General features: G+C 32.2%; 1 long non-coding RNA gene across 1 annotated transcript; it reads right to left on the bottom strand.

Moving 5' to 3' along the window:
- Positions 1 to 1,569: 1,569 nt before the first annotated feature.
- On the bottom strand, positions 1,570 to 2,866 carry LOC140749575 (uncharacterized). The gene is made up of 2 exons (XR_012103107.1): positions 2,494 to 2,866; positions 1,570 to 2,043 (listed from the first exon to the last, which is right to left on the bottom strand). It is a non-coding gene; the product is annotated as an uncharacterized LOC140749575 (long non-coding RNA).
- Positions 2,867 to 5,822: the final 2,956 nt, after the last annotated feature.

Genomic DNA, 5,822 nt, shown 5'->3' with positions numbered 1-5,822 from the left:
TGGGACAACGAGTGAATACAATAATATCATCAGAGTTCTCTAAAATTGGGAGGTATGTGTGAAGCAACTGGATGAATGACATATTCCAATGAGAACTGAGGGAATCAACCTGGTACATTTTGATGCTCTTCTCAGAATAACACTTTAACTAGTGCTACCTATAAAGGTCATAATAGGTCATTTATGCTCCACCACAATACACACGATAAAAATATATGTAATACATGGTGGAGAACAGAAAATAGGAATCATCACATTGCTGGTGCGCTAACCCAAAACAAATATAACCCCGTGCATATAAGAATCTTATCAGGATTCACTGCACAGCATGATGCTCATTAGCTCATGTAACGGAATCATACTGAAGACATTGAAACTCACTTAGCTGCATTACAAATGATAGAAGACTAGCTATCTTATCAGAAAACAATGTCTAAAATAGACATTTGTGACATAAATGTTTTATGCAGCACCCCGTTGCCAATTTTAAATTGGTTGAGATTGGTTGTTCCACACAAATCAATTGTGTTATATGATATTAAAATTTAATATATGGCGTCAAGATAAAAATCTTACAACATTGATGACAAAATTATTTTTGTGTACTAGTTAATCCAATGCTCGATCTCAAATGGTAATAGATGTGCTCTTCACATTATCACATACACACTGGTGTATATACATGACAACTGTTTCATGTTAACCTGATATAGAACGGAAGGCATGTTCTCTCAAAAGAACCACATCAGGAGGACAATGATTAAGCAAACAAGACTCCGGCTTATTGATACTGACACATATCTGTCCAATATATTTTTAGTCACATGAAGAAAGAATACTATAAGTATCCCATATATTGGATCCAGCGTCTGAAGTCCTAGCTTTGATAGTAGCATTCTGTGTTAATACCTCAACACAATCGAGCAGAGTTCATTGATTTGTTATGGATACTCTATAGTTCCTACTCAATTTCAGCTGTTTTATAAGCAAATAACAGGTACCTATACATGGCTCAAAGTAAACAATATTACATGGGTTATATTGTAGTACCTCTTACTCACATATATACAAATTATGTATAATAAAAGTTAATCAGTTACCAGCTATATAAAGCTGTTTGATTTGATATCTTTTGGGCTAGGTATATATGAATATCCTAACATCCAGATTAGGTGTATTTCAAGATATTGCGGATTTCAGGAAATACTCGTATTGTTAAGGTATAACTCTAAGGAGATTTGTATCAAGGAGTACAATCAGAACTATAATGCACCACTTAACTACTGGTACAGAGTACCTACTTAAAGTCATTGAGCTTACATAATATATATAACTCTATTATATATAGATGTAACTTGAATTGAAGTTTTTAAATTATCTATTTAATACACTGGTTTACAGTGATAAAATCAATCCAGAAGTCTGGAGTTATCTTTGGACACAAATACCTTTATGATTTATTCTAAGGCCAGGTACTATAACAATACCTGCAATACTATAACAATACAAATGTGCTAAATAATAAATGTCCATACTTGTAAATAATTCAAAAACCTTGTTTAGTATTACTTATTTATGTGGCATATGTGACATAAATGCAAATATGTGAATGTCAAGAGTGAACTTTATGTACAAATGTGAGAATTTATACAAAATTAACATTTTAGATTTCGTTACACTTATCTTTCAGTGACTCAATAGGAATAAATACAGTAATAATTAAAGGTTTGGAAGTTCAGTCCACAAACATATGGTTAATTATTAAATATCTGCACATATTTTTCACTTTTACTGTACATAACTGCCTAAAATATGAGGTTGATCATCATGAAAAAAATTGACTAAAGATTGGTAGTACCTATGTAATGTTTTACAACAGAAGCCTGGTACTCCCAACATTACAAAATGCAATCAAATAATAATATATTATTTATATTGTTGCTTAAGCATTTCCTTTAGCAACACCGGGTTTATATAGAAACATGCATCATACATTTATACACCAGTCATCAGGTCAACAAATAACACAGCAGCCCATTAACCCTGGAATAAAGACAAGCATAATATGAGAATTGCTATTGCACTTAAGTCTTTATAATGTCTATGTTAGTTACAATAAAACTGAAATTGTTATCATTTCATAATGATATGTGTAAATAATTATGTATATTTTATAATATTATGTATATACCTAATTAAGACAAAAATTTCTTATTAATATGATATTTTCATGTTGTATTTTTATATATATTTTATTATTGAGAATAAATCTCACTAAGCACTATGGATTTCACAACATCTCATCCATATGATGCAGAACGAATAAATATTCAGCAATGTAATTAAATCCATATAATAATATATATGTATGGTAATAAATCTTTAATTTAATTACATGTTCCATTGTTGCAGTTGTCTCTAAACATCTACATTGTAATTCTCAATTATATTTCAGATCACCATGAAATAAAATTGAAAATTAGACGAGCTTACCTGTAAGCGAAGTCTGATTATAATTTTATGAATGGTGATCTGAAATATAATTACCCACCCTCCCAAAAATCAAAACCCATACTGCAACAATAAGAACAAAAGAGTCTCCTAGATATAGACAGCATGCATATTATCAAGGAGACTAAGTTGGAAATGATAGACTCTAAATTAAGTGAGGTAGCTGTCAATATAGTGTCACTGTCATACGCAGTGTCAGAGGTCTTAAAACTTTTTTGTTTTTAAAAGGCTAAACAATCGCGATGCCGACGAGTGGGAAGAAGGATACTACATTGTAATTCTCAATTATATTTCAGATCACCATTCATAAAATTATAATCAGACTTCGCTTACAGGTAAGCTCGTCTAATTTTCAATTATCCGACAATGCCCCTAAGGTACCAAATTGTATCGTAACGCATCCATAGTTGACCACTATAGGAATAGGACTGATCTATTTGGGATTATTTACCGAAGCTTTACAAAAAGTATAAAAATATTATAAACATGTAATACCATAAATAATCGCAATGTTCTAATTATACTGATGTTTTGATTTGCGTTAAAATCGGAAAACACTATTGTTTAAACCGTGTAAATACCTGATTTCTGGTGTAGGTATTTGTAAATGTCTTTTTACACAAACAAAAAGAATGAGAGAACTATAACTATACAAAATTCTTAAGTATAAATAATCGTAATCATAACCTTTTAGGGTTCCGTACATAAAACGGAACCGTTACAAACCTCCGCTGTCTATCAGTCTGTCCGTCTGTCACAGGGCTGTATCTCTGGAACGGTAATAGATAGTCTTGAAGATTTTACAGAATTTGTTTGTACACACACATTAACCATTATTGGTGACTGCTATAACCATAAATACTAAAAATAAAAAATATTCAAACTAAGTGGCGGTCGCCATAATGGAGACTGGACTATTTTTCGACGTTTTTCGCTTTATCTATTGAACCGTAATAGACAATTAAAATTTTCAATGCATTCTCTTCAATGGCTGCTAAGCTATCAGATACTAAAAATATGAAAACAAATAAAAAAATGAGATACAGAACCCTCCCTGTTGACTCGCACTTGGCCAATTATTTATACTTAAGAATTTTGTATATTATTTATTAAAGTACCAAATTTTTCTTCCGTATTCGACTTCGGAAGTAAATTGCCTCTATAAACGTCGGAAACCTAGGACAATTATTGTTATCAATTAATCAGAGGTAAAGGGCAAAAAATCACAATCAAAAGTTAATTAACACTTTATTATAATAACTTGTTTCACTTGTTAAAGAATTTAATCAAATTATAACGTAATTGACCACATACTTGCATATGATAAAGTATTTTTATCTAAATATATATAACTCAAAGGTGACTGACTGACATAGTGATCTATCAACGCACAGCCCAAACCACTGGATGAATCGGGCTGAAATTTGGCATGCAGGTAGATGTTATGACGCATGCATCCGCTAAGAAAGGATTTTGATCAATTCTACCCCCAAGGGGATAAAATAGGGAATGAAAATATTACTTCGTAACGCGAGCGAAGCCGCGGGCAAAAGCTCGTTAAATTATAAAATAAAGCTAAACTGTAGCCAGGAAAGTTATTTTGAAGGCGGTAGAACCCTATGTGATTCGACTCCGGCGGCACCACCGCCACACGTATTTCTGCCTCATAACAGCAGCGTTAAGCGTTACTGTGTTCTGGGATGAACGGTGTGGTAAGGTAATACTTTTCCTTTTAGTCGTTAAGGGTAGCGGCGCATCTGTGGCCGACCTCAGGTAGGAATATCTAATCCTATCTGGGGTTGATTACAGTTGTCCATGGGCGGCAGTAGCCCCTTACAATGACATGCCTGAATGCTCGTCTGCTACTCCTATATTATTAAAAAAACATATATCTATTGTTGGTGGGTAAAAGTTGTATTTTTTTGTAACTTTAATGCCTCGTTTTCCTCTGTTTGAATAAATCGAAATGAACCTTTATTTTTCGTTTTTCGAATTCATAATATGATAGGATTTCCGAGAATATAAACAATTTAGTACTGAATAACATGTGATGTTTACTCCTAAAATGTAGATGGTTTTGTGTTTTAATAGAAAATAACAAAACTACTTCCTACCAACTATTTATTGGTCTATTAAAAGTTAATCGTTATTTTCCTTAATGAAACTTAATTATCTATAATTACAAACTATAAATCTATCATCAGTTGAATTTGAAGTCGATATCCGTCTATTTAATTAAAAATACTGTATCAAATTGAGCAAAAACTTATCTGCATAATTATAATAAATGAGATGAACATTATCACAAAAAATGTTAAGGTCATTTGAAGCGTGATAGTACAAAAAGGGCAAAAGGATTCACTTAAACTGCAATAGTTTATATATCATAACTATATCTCGCCTAATAATATTTTTTTAATATCCACCAATAAGGCTTTAAAATAGGGCTTGTATTTTTGTATTATACAGGGTGAATTTTTCAAACGGGCCTTCAGGGACAAATCCGAAACTATGAGGATTAGCGAAAAATGCTAAAAGGAGTTACGACGCCGATTTTGATAAAAACTAAAACTGCATCATTAGTTTTTTTAAATATCTTTTTCCTTAGCCGGGAATCGAACGAGTTCATTTTGAAAAAAAATACACCCTATTATTCCACTATCTGATAGTGTCGCTTATAAGGATCAAATTCTGGAAAGTAATGTTATGTGACAAAGTAAAGGAAAAGCCTATTAAGATTGACTAATTTTTAAGAATTTTTCAAAAATGTCACATTTTCCAATAAACTTTCAAACCCTATTTAACCCCCTTGAAATTGCAAATATTTGTTAGTAGGTATGTACCTACATCATGAACTGAACCCGTTGTCCAAATTTCATGGTTCTAGCTTTAGTAGCAGTGACCTGTAGCCTAAGTCAGTGAGCAGCCTAAACGACTCTGAAATGAATAGTTTTGCGGTGCGTGAGTATGCTTGCGCTTTTATTTTCTAGTTTATATAAAAAGTAAATAACAAAACAGTCACTTTCATATTAAGGTGTGAATATCTCATACAATGGTCATCCTACACGGTTATTAAGAAGTAAGAAGTAATTCTTTTTGAAGCTTTTAGCCCGTGTCATTATAATCAATGTCTTGTTTACTCATCACTTGTTCTTGTCCGCCTATATGAGTTACTCAGGAAGATACGGTTAGGGTATTAACTGACTAAAGTTTTTGTTTGTAATGTGCAACGTGAGATTTTTTTTATTATACGGAAGTAAAAATTGATTATGTCCAACTGACGATAAGAGACTTTTGCCGCACATGTACAT

The sequence above is a fragment of the Epargyreus clarus genome, unplaced genomic scaffold, assembly GCF_041222505.1.
Source record: "Epargyreus clarus isolate Ecla_fem2 unplaced genomic scaffold, WU_Ecla_fem_2.2 ptg000003l, whole genome shotgun sequence".
Classification (NCBI taxonomy): domain Eukaryota; kingdom Metazoa; phylum Arthropoda; class Insecta; order Lepidoptera; family Hesperiidae; genus Epargyreus; species Epargyreus clarus.
This window is presented reverse-complemented; position numbering and strand designations above follow the sequence as displayed.